Source organism: Loxodonta africana, chromosome 1, assembly GCF_030014295.1.
Source record: "Loxodonta africana isolate mLoxAfr1 chromosome 1, mLoxAfr1.hap2, whole genome shotgun sequence".
In the NCBI taxonomy this organism is placed as follows: domain Eukaryota; kingdom Metazoa; phylum Chordata; class Mammalia; order Proboscidea; family Elephantidae; genus Loxodonta; species Loxodonta africana.
In genome coordinates, this window is record NC_087342.1 from 13,581,046 (window position 1) to 13,597,039 (window position 15,994).

Consider the following 15,994-nt stretch of genomic DNA (forward strand, 5'->3'; position numbering starts at 1 on the left):
TCTGCTTCTGAAAGATCACAGCCATTAACTCTGCAGCCAGAAGAGGTGGCTGGTTCCCTGTGCTGGGTTCTCCCCTCCCTTCCAGGGCTAAGAGGAGGTTAGGGACCTACAGTGCCTGCATGGAATAGATGAGGTGAAAAGATGGGAATGTGAGGAACCGGGTTTTGAATGTCATCATCAAGCCTCTGTTTAAGTCTACGCAGGGGACATTTCCCCCCTGGAATCAAGAGAATCTCAGCATGAGAAGGAGTATTATTAGCTTCATCCGCTTCAATCAGCCCAGGTGCCAGACATCATAGAGGGAAAACCTCAGTGATCTTTCTTTACCTTAAGATCAGAATATGGGCAGGGTGCGGCCCTCAAGCCTTTGGCTTTGTGCCAAAATCAAAGTCGGAAATGTTTGCGTGACTACGGGAATCCATGTGTAATGTAAATGGTTAATGTGCCTAGCTGCTAACTGCAAGGTCACAGGTTCAAGCCCACCCAGAGGTGCCTCGGAAGAAAGGCTCGGTTGATCTACTTTTGAAAAACCAGCCACTGAAAACCTGTGGAGCACAGTTCCACTCAGAAACACGTGGGGTTGCCATGAGCTGGAATCAACCAGACGGCAACTGGTATTGGTACTCTTTCCTTCTCATATCTAATTGACCTATTTGCTATGTTGATGGGCTGATCTTCTCTCCCTGCTAGAATGTAAGCTCCATGGGGGCAAGGATATTTATTTTGCTCATGAATGTATCTTAATAGACCAGAAGAGTCCCTAACACGTACTTAAGTACTTAATACATTTTTTTGCCTAAAAGAGCAAATGTACCACAAGCAATGGCTTGTTCCCTGGGTTTTAAGTTCCCTGGGCTCAAGGATGTTTGAATCTTCACTGTTGCCATTGCGTTCTCTAAAACACCAGCTATTATCATAGATCACAAGGCTGGGTGTGGGGAGGAGGTATCGACCACAATAGATTTTCAATGTACACAAAACTAGTCTGTCTGGGGAACAGTGCCTGATAGGGTATGTCAACGAGGAGGAGATGGAAGGACAGGCCCACACTGACTTGATCCGAGGTGGAAGGTTCTTGAACAAAAACTTCACAGTAGCTAGAGTTGCTTGCTCTTGAGGCAAGGGACCACCTTTTGAGCCTCTTATCAGTCAGTCCCTAGCTAGGGGGCACTTTCAGACTATGGTGTAACTTCCTTGGCTGGCAATGCCTAGCAGACCAGGGCAATTCCCTGGAGAAGGAGGCCAGCTGTGGGCTCTTTGCAGCCAATACAGCAGCTGGGTGTAAAGGCTTCCAAGAACTGCAACCTTAAACCTCTCTCACTGACTTGCGAACAAACAGACTTAACGCCCTTTTAAATTCATCCTACCCTTAATTATAGGAGTATTTGTATTCAGGCAAAGGGAGGAGAGAAACACTGTTGGAAGTCTGAGTTAGGAGAGGGGAGGCAGGGAGAGCTAAGAAGGCTAAACGAGAGTGAAGGTGCACACACCAGGCGGTTAAAAGTAGAGACACTGGAAGGAAGGTCTTATGTCTGGCCTGGGAAGAGTCCGTGTTTCTGGTTGACGAAGGAAAGATTCCAATTTTGTTTCATCCTTGGCAACTCTGGGGGATAAGAGACCCCAAAGCTGCAGGTGGGTAATTTTCCACCTATAGGCCCCATTAATATTGTTAAACGCCGTGGAGTCGATTCCACCTCATGGCGACCCCATGTGTGCAGAGGGAACTGCTCCACGGCGTTTTCAAGGCTGTGAACTTTCAGAGGCCGATCACTAAGCCTGTCTTCCGAGGTACCTCTGGGTGGGTTTGAGCTGCCAAACTTTCAACTAGTAGTTGAGCGCTTAATGGTTTGTGCCACCAGGGGACTCCATATGCCCCCTAACATATCTTAAAGTTGACATCTAACAATTTTCTATAAAGAGAATTATGGAAGTTTAAATAATTGCAAAGGATGTAATTTCTGGCATATTGGGAATATTGATATTTAAAATAAACTGCTGTATCCCTCTTTTAGGAAGCCCTGATGGTGCGGTGGTTAGGAGCTTGGCTGCTGACTGAGGGGTCAGCAATTCAAAGCCACCAGCTGCTCCACGGGAGGAGAATGTGGCGATCTGCTTCTATACGGATTCCAGACTTGGAGGCCCTGTGGGGCAGTTCTACTCTGCCCTATAGGGTCACCATGAGTTGGAATCTAATTGACAGTGACAGGTTTAGCCTTCTTTTAAATGCATTATATGGAACCAACTATCAGAGCAAGGGAGAACGAAGAAAACCAAAGACATAGTGTTAGTCCAAAGGACTAATGGACCACAAGAACTGCAGCCTCCACCAGCTTGAGTCCAGCAAAACTAGATGGTGCCCAGCTACCACCACCAACTGCTGTGACAAAGATCACAGCAGAGCGTCCTGGACAGAGCTGGAGAAAAATGTAGAACAAAATTCTAAGTCACAAAAAAAGACCAGACTTACCGGTCTGACAGATTGGAAAAACCCTGAGAACATGTCCTCCGGACACCTTTTTAACCCAGTAATGAAGTCACTCCTGAGGTTCACCCTTCAGCCGAAGATTAGAGAGGCCTATAAAGTAGAACGAGACTAAATGGGCACACCAGCCCAGGGGCAAGGATGAGAAGGCAGGAGGGGACAGGAAAGCTGGTAACAGGGAACCCACAGCTGAGGAGAGGAGAGTCTTGATATGTTGTGGGGTTGGCAACCAATGTCACAAAACAATATGAGTATTAAGTGTTTAATGAGAAACTAATTTGCTCTGTAAACCTTCATCTAAAGTACAATAAAAAAAAAATAGAACCAACTATCATAGCATTTTACTATCCACCATTATTGATTTAAAAGAAACATGAACAAATTCCTTTTGAACAGTTGGAAGTTTTATATGACAACTTTTTTTCCTTGAACTCCTGTTTTCATTCTACTCACACTACAGAATGGTATCCAAACAGTGTTTTTATTCTTTAACATTTTTGACCACCACATCCTAAGCTCCGCCACAAAATACGTATAAACTTACATTTTAAAAAATGGCTATTTTTGTACAACATGATTGATGTAATTGGTCTCACTGAATTGTGCATGAGAAAAATGTTGAATTGGCAAATTTCATGTTATCTATATTTTTACAACAACAAAGAAACTCTTATGGGTATAAAAAAAAGATCACAGCCATTGAAAACCTTATAGAGTGCAGTTCTACTATGAAACACATGGGATCACCATAAGTCGGAAGCCACTCTATTGGGAACTGGTTTGGTTTTTTAAAAAATAAGGCTAGTACTACCTTGCCTTAGACAGAAGGCTTGTAAAGCAGCCAAGCTATGTCTGGCACACAGCAGGTCCTTTATGAAGCCCTTTATTGTAAGTTTATTACCGGTTGCCATCAAGTTGATTCCCACCTGGTGTCATAGTGGTTAAGAGCTGCTAACCAATAGGTCAGCAGTTGGAATCCACCAGGCACTCCTTGGAAACTGTATGGGGCAGTTCTACTCTGTCCTAGAAGGTCGCTATGAGTAAGTTTATTACTGTACATAAAATAGTCAACTGTTTACCTAGGAGTCTGTCCCAGGTTCATCTATTCATTCCTTTATACAATAGCTTACTGTGCATTTACTGAACACCTACTATGTGCTAGGCCCTGGATAGATGAGGGAGATGAGGGAGTGGGCAAGTTGTCAAAAGCATGGTCCCTGCCCTCAAAAAGCTTAGAGTCTATTAGGGGAGAAAAGACACCTCCCAAAGAGCTATTACAAGGCAGAGGCAGCAACCCAGGGCCTGGGGTCTGGATGGGGAGGGGCACAGAGCCTGTCCTTCCCCCTGTCTCTCTCTGGGTCTCTTGTCACTGGCACTGCTGTGTGGAGAGCTGTGATAGGATAGTCTAGGAATGGGGGAAGGGAGGCTCGGTACCAGCTGATTCCTGCTATTTCGGGAAACTCTCAGTGACAAGGAAAGCATTTTCCCAAATCACTGGGCAGAGATTCTATTGGCTTCTCTTACGCTGCTGCTCCAATTCCCTGTGGGTCCTCGGTATGGGGGTCACTCTAATGGTGCCTGGAGGCGTGTGAATGCATGTGCCTGTATGTGAGAGAGAGCACACCCACGCAGGCACCCTCTTGAGGGCTCCTCACCTTCTATGGGACTTCTCCAGGGCTCGTTTTCCCAGCACAGATAGCAGGGGAGGAGGATTAGCTGAAACTGGGGGAGTAGATGAAATCACTGAGTGAGAGTGGGATGGGCAGAGGGCCAAGGCCTGAGCTGCTGGAGACCAGCACTTAGAGAGGGGCCATACCAGGTCAGGGTGGGTCGGACAGTATGTTACAGCTTAGTCCTCACAGAGTCCAAACCAGCTCCCAGCAGGCACCCCCTGCGCAGCCCTGCTCCCTGCGCCCCTCCGCTTGCCAGGGGACCTACTTGTCCCTTATGGGGGTAGAAGCTGAGCTGCCACACTGAGAACCATCACTTCCATTCAGCAATCAGGGAAATGAGACGAATAAGGGTCCTAGCTCACCTGCCTTTTAGAATCCTGCAGAGGAGACTGAAGCATGTGTAGAAAAAAGGTCAACAGGAAGTAGATTATGAGGGTGTCCTAAGGGCTGCAAGATACCCTGGGAAAGCGGGGGAGAGAGGAATGTTGATGGAAGAAGGGGCCTAAGAGGCCTCAGGGGGAAGTAGAACTCAAATAGGGCCTTAAAGGAAAGAAGGTAGCCTTGGGGGTGGGGGTGGGGGCAAAGAATATTCCAGGCTGAGGGGCCAACACAGGCAAAGACTTGGCCCTGGACTGTGCTCTGGTAATCCAGCGAGGCTGGAGAAACGAGCTGTGGGAGGCGTAGAGGGAGAAGAGTCTAGAAAAAAAGACCAAGGGTAAATCACGGAAAGACTTGAGCACAAAGCATTAGGATGCTTTTTTCTGCAGAAAAGGAGGACTCGTTGATACGCTGGGGTGCTGGAAGGATGCAGTTAGATCTGTGCTTTGGGAAGTTGGGTGGCGGTGGGAAAGGGGGAGGATGGGTGGAGCAGGTCACTCACCCATAGGGCAGTTTTGTGAGAATCCAAGAGAACCCAGTTCCGCACCACGGAGCATGGCTGAATTTCAGCCTCTGCTTGCCCTCGCAGCTGGAGGACACTCCTTGTGGAGGGCACACGCTATGGGGCACACACAGGCCCCACTATCAGGGGTGGCCCCACAGGGAAGCAGGGAAACTGAGGAGCCGTTAGAAGGTTGTGTGGGACCAAGGCAAGAGTGGTAGAGAATTACTGCTGACGAGGGGTCCTCTCCAGAGCAACCAGGGACTTGTATCAAGGAAGGCACAACTTGTGACCCTCCAAGATAAGGGCTTGAATAAAAATGGTTGGTATGCATTGAGACTCTGCCAAGCAATGTGTTAAGCTCCCCTCGCCTGCCCTCTATCCACAGCATCCCATGGCAACCTCCCAACAACAACCCGTGTTGTTGTCATTCCCAATTTATAGGGAGGAAGCCCAGGTTAGCCGGGCTGAGGAAGTTGCCCAAGTTCCCAGAACTAGTTAATTACGGAGTCGGGATTTGAACCCAAGACTCTCTGCTGCCAAAGCTGGTACTCTGGACTGCCACAGGCACCCGCATCATTGGAGAAGAAAGCAGCCCCAGCCCTTTGGGTGGAGACAGGCTGCTACTTGCTGGCACCCTCCACAGCTGTGGCCCTAGGCACTCTCCAAGCAGCCCTGGGAGTTTCATCTGGTCTCTCGAGTCGGCTTCCCCACCAGGGAGATGGCTTTCTGACTATAAATTATTAAGCTGACTTCCTGCTGCAAATCAGTCTCCTGTAAGTTTGGGCTGCGACAGCCAGGTTTTCCAGAGCCAGAGAGGCTCTTGAGAAACAATTCCAGAGGCTCCAGGTGGGCAGAGCGCAGTCCAGTGCGCTGACAGCCCCCTGCCACCTTGCCCAGCCCGGCCGGCCAGCCAGGGGGCCAGGGCGCGCGCGGGCAGACGAGGAGCCGCTTGCTGTCGCCCCCAACCAGCTCAGCCTGTGGGTGCCTTCGGGGCAGGGGGCTCGGCCGGTTCTCCCCGACACCCCCCTCCACCTCCATTCAAGCCTCCACTTGGCTGAGTGCCTGGGAAAGGAGGAGAAAAACAGAAGGAAAAGAAAAGAAGAGGAAATGGGGGAAACCACGAGCAGGAAAGAATGTCTTCTGTCAGCGGCGTGGCGGGAGGGGAAGGTCTGGGGGCGCCCTCATCCCCTGCCCACCCCCGCCCGGGCCACCGATGTCGCGGCCCAGCTGTGGGCTTCTCCGCGGAGCCCGCGAAGGCATCTTCCCTCCCACCCATTACTCACCACTTGGGGGGCAAAACGAAGCCGAGCTCGGCACAAAGATAAGATTGAGCTGCAGATTCTCTTCCATTTTGTCCTGAATAGAGCAGATTGGATACGGATTTTCCCCTTTTCTTCCCATTTAGACCAGCTGGGCGACCGGGCTGCTAGGGAAGGGTGGGACCAGGCGGGGGAGGGGCAGAGGCTCGGAACGTCTTCCCAGCACTTAGTAGCTCAGGAGCTTGGGGGTGAGAGAGGGGGTGGGGACGCCTCCCTTTTCCCAGGGGCGAGTTCATTCCCTGTCTTTGCATTTTGCTTGGGGCGGGGGTTGGGAGGTGTCAGGGTGAAAACCATAAAAACCCTAATGGGGCATTTCCCCCATCAACGCTGAGCTGTCCTTCCTGCAATCCCACCAACAGCAATTAAACCCGTGGGGAAGACAAAAAGGAAAACTGTGGTCACAGGCAGCTTAGCAAGAAGAGTTCCTAAAGACCGTCTCGTTCAATCGGGTATTTTATAAAAAAGGAAACTGAGGCTTGGAGGGAGAGGATCTAGCTCAAGATTGGGCAATTGATTCTGAGTCATAGCCACCCTCTAGGGCAGAGTAGGAGGGCCCCATAGGATTTCCAAGACCATAAATCTTTACAAGCAGACTGTGACATTTTTATCACCAAGTGGCTGGTGGGTTCCAACCACTCACCTTTGGCTTAGCAGCCAAGGGCTTAACCACTGCACCACCATACCGAGACTAAAAATAGTATCAACAACGACAACATAATGATAATAACCATGCTATTATGTACCAGGCAGAGTTCTATGCTCTTTACATTATGCCATTTGATCCTCACAATAACCCTATGAGGTAGGTACTATTATCCCCATTTCATGGATGGGAAAAATGAGGCACAAACAGGTTAAGTAACTTGCTTCCAGTGAGACTGGTAGAAGTTGGATGCAAACCCAGGCAGTCGGGCTCCAGAGCCTGCACCTTGCTGATCAGCCATTAGAAAATGACGTTACAGGCAGTTCCAGACTTATATACCAGTTACAGTGGACTGCAATTAACCACCCTCCGTTTCTCCTTTTTTGTACATTTTATTGTTAGTAATATGTAGCACATACAATGTTGCAGCGTGTAATTCGCTGATGTTAATATTCTCGTGCCAACCCCCAAAGACAAAAATCAAATTTATAAAAATACTGACAATAAAAGGCAATAATAATGAAAAATTAAAAAAAAATTAGGTATTCAACTTAACGTCAGAACCGACTTACGACACAGTTGTCGGGAGGGAACCCCATCCTAAGTCGGGGACTACCTGTACTTGACACAGCCTTGTGAGCGGCTTCTACAGGGGCTCGGTTCACTCCAGGGATCCACAATCGCTCTGTATTTGGGATTGTGGACTTGCTCTCTATGAACGGTGCAGCCAACACAAGGTAAGAACTGAAAACAACAACATAAAGGGCATGTTTGCAACACTTGGGAAAACGAGCATGAACACTGTGAGGGCAATTTGTGGCAGGTGATAGGCGTGTGGAGAAGGCGGGACCAGGTGCATGACGGGCCAGCATTAGAGAGAGCTGATGGTGGGTTAGGACCCAGCTCCACCAGGTTCTTCAGCAAGCAAGCTGCTTTTCCTCTTCTAAATCTATTTTCTTCATTTTTGAATGCGTGCAGTAATGCCTGCCTCATAGTGTTGTTACCAGCCCCCAACTCATGCCAACCTCACAAACAACACAACAAAACGCTGCCCAGTCCTGTACCATCTCCGTGGTCGGTTGTAGATACGACCGTTGTGATCCATAGGGTTTTCTTACCTTTTTTTTTTAATTTTATTTATTTTGTTGGTGTTCTTGAGAATCTACACCGCAAAACACATATATCAATTCAACAGTTTCTACACAGGGTTTTCATTGGCTGATTTTTGGAAGTAAATCACCAGGCCTTTCTCCCTAGTCTGTTTTAGTCTGGACGCTTCCCCGAAACCTGTTCAGCATCATAGCAACACACAAACTTCCGTTGACAGATAAGTGGTGGCGCCTCATGAAGTGTATTGGCCAGGAATCGAACCAGGGTCTCACACATGGAAGGCAAGAATTCTACCAAATCACCACTGCCCCCTCCATAAAGCTGCCAAAACCCAAAACCCACTGCCATCAAGTCGATTCCGACTCATAGTGACCCTATGGGACACAGCAGAACTGCCCTATAGAGTTTCCAAGGAGTGCCTGGCGGATTCGAACTCCCAGTCTCTTGGTTAGCAGCTGTAGCACTTAACCACTATGCCACCAGCGTTACCCCATAAGGCTGCAGTGAGGCTTAAACACAGCACGTTTGGATCATGCTGAGCACAGATTAATATTACAAACAGCGCTGGTTGCACTAAGGTGCTATGATGATGAGCAGGTCCCCCCCCCCCCGTTTCCTAAACATTCTGTAATATTTTATTGTTTTTGCAAGGAAAGGGAAAACAAAGGCGACTTGCCCACTTTAATTGCTGGAATTAAATGCTATGGGTGTTGCCAAACAGAAATCAAGCTTATCTATTCATTAGAGCAACCTCCTTTTTCTCCTCCCTATGGGCAGGCTCTCTCCAAGGAAACATTCCACTACCAGGTATTTAGTTGCTATATAAAATGAAAACTGCTTTTGAAAACATGGCTACAGCTCAAACACACCCACAAATCCAGTTAAAGGCCTGGGCTTTCTTGGGTTTTCAATCACAGATTCGCTTGCTCAACATAAACCTTTGTGGGGAGGGCGCATTTCTACTCGGTCTCCTGGGCATGTTTCTGCAACACCCAAAGAGCTGTTGTTAGCTGCCGCTGGATTGGCTCCAACTCATGGATACCTTCTGTACAATAGAACAGAACAGAACAGAAGATGTTGCCCAGTTCTGTACCATCTTCCTGAGGGCTGGTATGCTTGAAACCATTGTTGTGCTATTGTGTCAGTTCATCTCACTGAGGGTTTCCCTCGATTTTGCTGACCCCCTACTTTACCAAACATGATGTCCTTTTCTAGCGATTGGTCTTTCCTGATGACTTATTCTAATTCTCCTATAATTCAGATTCAAAGAGCTCCTAAAATACACTCCCAAATCTCACTGTGCTCAGGACAGAGGAAGACCAGGAGGACCTGGGGGGTGTGCTAATGAACCCCACAGATAATGGGTCTTCTCTCTGCTTTCCCCTCAGACTGCCAGCCCCTCACTCTCCCCCAAGACACGCCCACCCCTTACCAGTAAGTGAGGTGAGCCCCTACTGCCCATCCACACTTTGGCTGTTTGACTGGGGGATGAGGCAGTCCAGGAGACAAAGAGGTGGGCACCAGGAGATGGAGTGAAGCCACAGGGCATCCAAGGGCTGGGGACTAGCTGAACTCACTAAAGGGGGAAGTAATCCCAGGTGAGTCCATGGATACATGATGAACTAAGCAGAAGAGATAAAATTAGGTGTGAGGCAAGACTTCCTGATGGACCATGTGGTTGCCTGTTGTATCAGTTCCCTACTGTTGCTGTGACAAATTACCACAAATTTAGTAGCTTGAAACAACACAAATTTATTATTTTATAGTGCTATAGGTTACAAGTCCGATGCTGGTCTCAATGGGCTAAAATCAAGGTGTCAGCATGGCTTCGTTCCTTCTAGAAGCTCTAGGGGAGGATCTGCTTCCTTGACTTTTCCAGCTTCTAGAGGCTGTCCACATTCCCTCTTGACAGCCAGCAATGTTGCATCTCTCTAACAATCTTCCATAGTCACAGCTTCCTCTGGCCACAGCTGGGAAGGTTTCTCCACATTGTAGGCCCCATGAGATTAGATAGGGCTCACCTGTATAATCCAGGATAATCTTCCCAGCTCAAGGTGCTTAATATAATCACATCTGCAAAGGCTCTTTTGCCATGTAAAGTCGCATATCACAGATCCTGGAGATTATAGGATGCAGACATCTTTGGGGGGGCCATTATTCTGCCCCCACCATACATACTGCCACCCAGTTGTTCGCATGTTGCAAACACGTTTCTGGCATCCACAGAACTCATCTCTGTCTGAACGCCTTAAGAGCAGCAGCCAGAAAACTGTTCCCAGCAAGTCATGGCTACATGGAAAGGAAAGGAGCGACCACTGAGGCGGTGCCAGAGACGCACGGATGTAGGAATCTGAGGTGGGTGGGGGCACTGCGTGGGAGTGAGCAGAAGAGGGAGTGAGAGGACCAGAGATGAGACAGAGGGCACAGGGAAGAGTAACAGTGTCAGATCCATGGGAAAGAGGACAGCTATAAAATGCAAAGGTGAGATTGCCGAAAGACCTCACAGGTGAACCACACTTCGAACAAAAAGAAATTTGTAAACACTGGCGCAAACGTTACAGCAAGGGGTGATTATGCACTTCACAAAAGGATTTTCCAAAGAGTTCTTTAAGTAATGAGTTCCACTGCGTTCTTAAAATAGAATTTATACCCAACCTTTCAGTAACACATAAAGAGATGCTTGTAAATCTATTGAAATGAAGTGAGACCAGTAACATCTGCCGCCTTCTGTGCTGTGGTGTCGATGGGAGAGGAAAGGAACCACCGATTGGGAGCTGCAGAGCTCACACTCCATCCTGGGCCCCCGTGAATGTCATCGCATTTCATTCTCACAGCCACCTTACCTTCACTGCAGAGATGTAGGAACCAAGGCTCGAGAGGCAAGGAAAGCTCACAACTCAGAAGCAACCGGCCTCTTTGACTCTAAAACCATGTTCCTTCTGCCTCTCTAGAGAGAAGAGGGATTTTCAAGAAGGAAAGGAGCTGTGGGCTGTGTCAGTAAAAGAAGATGCATCTCTCTTACACACTCATGGAGGTGTTGAACACAGAACACACAGGGCCGTTGCTCACCAAGCGGGTCATTTCTGGAGTAATACTGGGGACAAAGCCTTTCATCCTAAACTTATTAGAGACAAGGCTTTGGATGGCCTGAAAGAAGTAAATACCATGATGTAAATGGTTGATCTCACATCTCTTTTGGGCACCTACTGGGGGAGAATAAGGAAGATCGAGAGAACACAAAGGCATCAGGATGAACAAGGGCTTGGCCGCATTTGACCTCACTGGCTGTACAGCCTTCTGGAAATATTCCTTGGGCTTCAAAACAAGGCGCCATAAATATATTGGTTTGTAAACCTACTCTGTCACTGCACCATCCACATTCCTTCTAGGTCAGCCCTAGTTTCTGGTTCTTTCTTCCAAACATGTAGTTTCCCAAGGGTCTATTCTAGTTCCTTCTTCTCTCACTCTGAGTGCCTTCTGTGTGGTCTCAGCCCCAGCTCCCCCCTTCCTGGGGCCTCCCCTCCCACTCCTGCTCGGTCAGCTCCCAGATATCCAGCCCCCTTGTGGACTCTAATGGACACCACCATCACAATGACAGACAGCTCTACCGCAGCCTACTCCCACGTGAACTGATCATCGCTTTCCCTTGGTCTGCTCCTCCCACGTTCCCCATTTCTGTCGATGGTGCCACAACACTCCCAGGTATCCTGACTCACTCAGCATTCTCCTGGACTCCCCTTCCCTTACCCCCCGCCGCTAATCCGTTGCTAAATCTTGGCACTTGTACCTCTACAGTTGGTTCCAAATCCAGATGTCCTCAGGGTCAGCAGGTAACATGAGTTACAGGGATGGGAAGGGTCAGAGGAGGACACACACCCCATTGCCTGATCAGGGCAGCTGCGACTCAGCTCTCCTCTTCTCCAGCTGACCGTCGTCCCTTGTGAGGATGTGCATCCCAGTCCGCCCATTGTCAAAGAAAGCCCATACATCTGGATTCACGCGAGGTTCTCTTATTTTTAAATGTTGGCAATTACTTCTACGTTTAGAAATCCCTATGTGCACCAAACAAAATGTGTCTGTTTGTGACCCCTGGACTCCAGCCTCTCTCCCACTGTTCCTGCTCTCCGTTCCCACTGCCAATATGCCAATAACTTCAGCCTCCCTTCTGGACAAAGGAACCGCCTCCTCCCGGATCTCCCTGGCCCACTTTCTCCATCTCTCCTCTGCTGGTCTCAGTCCCCAGTGAATAAATGTTGAGCTCTCAGCTTTATATTCCAGGCCCTCCAGAGGGGGAGAGAATGGTGAGGATGAAGGAGACAGAGAAAAGAAGGCAGATGCCACTCAGGGTGACAGAGCCATTAATTAACAGAGTTAAACACCTGGTGTTTAATTAACACTCTCTCTCCTCCTCCATTCTCCCTCCTGCTTCCCTTTCCCAGAGGGGCACCATGGTGGGTGAAACTGAAGCAGAAACCAGGAGAGCAGACAAGTGAAATGAGATGGGGAGTCCCGACTAAAATCAGGGCAGGGGAAGAAGACGGATCTGGTTACAATCCCTATGTGCTGAGGGGTAAGAGAGGTAGCTCTGTAGCCTCTGAAGACAGGCTAGGAAGAAGTAGGTTTGTGTTTCAACAAAATGGTTTCAGATCAGACCAGAAGTTTCTTAGGCAGGAGTTGGGGACAGAAGCTTAGTACCAGGATTGTGTAAAGAAGTCCATGGCTCTTGTGGCTACCAGCATTGGTTGCCTCCCTGATACACATTCCCCCACCGTCCTTGATACCAAACTCCCATGTTGTATAGAGTGACAACGTTCCTAGCCCAAGGGGCGATGCGTACTTTCCCAGGCTCCTTTGCAGTTAGGGGTGGCCATGAGATGTAGTTCTGACCCATGAGAAGTAAGTTAGGAGCCTGCTGCAGACTCTGGGAAGGCTTCTACTTTCCTTATAAGAGACTCAGACGGCACCAACCCCTTCCCTCACCCCGGCTTGCTGCCTTGCACAGGAATGTGATGTCTTCAGCAACAGCAACCATTTTTTAACCATGACACAAGAGGCACAAGAGAAAAGCCAAGAGGATATTAGAAATACTTATCCTGATACAGCTGAGCCAGTGGGCAAAGACCAGCAGTTCCTGCCACCTCCAAACCTCTTACGCGATTGAACACATCTCTACTTTAAAAGCTATTGTAGGTGGTGATTTCTATTACTTGCTGCCAAAAGCATTCGTTAGTGATATATTCCCCACCAAAACTTCAGCACAAACTGCTCCTTCCAGGGAGATAGCTAACCGACCACTCGTTTACTCAGAGCTGAGTCAAGTCAAGAGTATACAACGCTACTCACAGCATTTCTCAGCCTGGACTGCCCAGGACCTGAGATTAGGAACTGGAAAGCTGACAGCAGTGTGGGCTTTGGCTGTATTAGATGGTGAGCTCCAAGGGCAGCCCTCTCATCTCTGTCTCTTCTGCACCAAGCACAGAGCCTGCCATTGAGTGGGAGCACAGCTGACACGTGTTTGTGTGAATGAATACATGAATGGATGGATGAAGCACTTAGTCCCTTCTTGGCACAGGTGTCCCGTGACAGGCAGCTGGCAGAGAGGGACTCTTTCGCAGCTAGAGTCTAGCTGATTCAAGACCCACCCTCTCAGAAGGCCAGCCTGGAACACCCCTCCCCTTCAGGAATCCTCCTCACGCCTTCCCCAGTTCCTGTGGAGCCTATCAACCCTCACACTTGGCACCTAATCAAACCTCTCCATTTGCTACATGTATCTGGCTCCCTGGTAAGACTGTAAACTGCAGAGCCTTCTCTTGTTCTGGGCCCTACTCAAAACTAGTAGCTTTTTGACTCACTTGACAAATAGGCCAGAGTGGTACACCCAACTGAGGGTTATGTTGGCTCCAAAATTCAGAGAGGCCCACCAGGTGTTGTGCTTCCTTTTTAGTTACAAGAAGGGCCAGATGCAACAACTTATCCTTCACTTTAGAAGGAATATCTCAGCATGCCCCACACCACTGGACTCCTAGAAATTTCACAGATGGAAGGTGCCTGAATTTTTGTCAGGTTAATTTCCCACCCTATAGCACGCAAATGTCTTACCAATAAGTCTAGAGTCATTGCCATTTCTTCCTTATTAGGTCCAATCACCATAATGTCATCAATGTAATGGACAAGTGTGAAGCCTTGCACGAGGGAAAGGTGATCAAGGTCTCTGAGGACTCAGTTATGACATAGGGCTGGAGGGTTGATAGACCCCTGAGGTAGGACAGTGAAGGTGTATTGCTTGCCTTCTAGCTGAAGGCAAACTGCTTCTGGTGATCCTTTAAAATTGGTAAGGAGAAAAAGGCATTAGCTAGATCAGAAGCTTCATATCAGGTACCAGGAGATGTATTAATTTGCTCAGCAATGAAACCACATCTGGAAAAGCAGCTGCCAATTGGAGTCACCACCTGGTTAAGTTTTTGACAATCCACTGTCATTCTCCAAGATCCATCTGTTTTCCGCACAGGCCAAATAGGCAAGTTGCGTGGAGATGCGTTGGGAAGCACCACCCCTGCATCCTTCAAGTCCTTGATGGCAGCGCTAATCTCTGCAATCCCTCCAGGAATGTAGTATTGCTTTTGGTTTACTACTTTCCTAGGTAGGGGCAGTTCTAATGGCTTCCACTTGGCCTTTCCTACCATAATAGCCCTTACTCCACATGTCAGAGATCCAGCGTGGTGCTTCTACCAGCTGCTGAGTATATCTGTTCAATTATGCATTCTAGAACTGGGAAAATCACTAAAGGATGGGCTCGGGGACCCACTGGACCCACTGTGAGACAGACATAAGCTAAGACTCCACTAATAACCTGACCTCCATACGCTCTGACTCTGACTGGTGGGCCACAGTGATGTTTTCCGTCTCCTGGAATTAGTGTCAGTTCAGAGCCAGTGTCCAGTAATCTCTGAAAAGTCTGATTGTTTCCTTTTCTCCAATGAACGGCCACTCTTATAAAAGGCCATAGATCCCTTTGGGGAAGGCTAGCAGAAAGATTAACAGCTTCAATTTTTGCCAGTACAGTGGGGTTATTCCTCAAGGGACCCCAGCCTCTCTTTCACCCCATGGGTTGTGGGTTTGTAAACTGGTTCAAGTCCGGGAATTGATTGAGAGGCCACGACTATTCTGGTGACTGGATTACACTGCTATTCACTTGACATAGAATTCTTCTGCTTGTACAGATCAAGTAAATATTTAGTAGATTTCCCACCTATTTCACTCCTAGGGGACACCATGACTAAGTTGCCAATGCCATAAATCCATACAAGTCAGACTATTCTGATTACTGCTTTGACTCTGCTGTCCAATGCAGCCATCAATCACGCCCACCTTGTCTTTGTTGTTTATGCGCTGCTGCTTGGCCCCTACCATCATGGGGTCCAATCAGCCACATATTGTAGTTAGATGTCTTAATTCAGTTAGGTCAGTTCCCACTGTCAAATCTGACTTACATAAAATAGCAATCACAGTAGTCTTCAAGGATGCTGTGGCTCTCTTCACAAATTTGTTCCTCACCATGCAATAAAAGGTGTGTCCTCTGGGCACTCCATAGGTGGGTCTGTGGGTCCAACCTGATAAATCTATCCTAACATGCCAATTTTCCTAAACCTTTGGATGCCTTCTTCTACAGTAGTCCAAGGCAGGTTTGGGATTTCAACTTGATTTAGTGTAGGCCACCGCTTAATTCATGCTTCAGTGAACCAGGCAAATAAACTATTAGATCCTTTTCTAACCTCTCAAGCTGAAACACTGAATGAAGAATCTCTGCTTAGGGGGCCTATATCAATAAACTCAGACTGATCCAACTTTATGTTCCTTGCACTATTATCCCGCACCCTTAATACT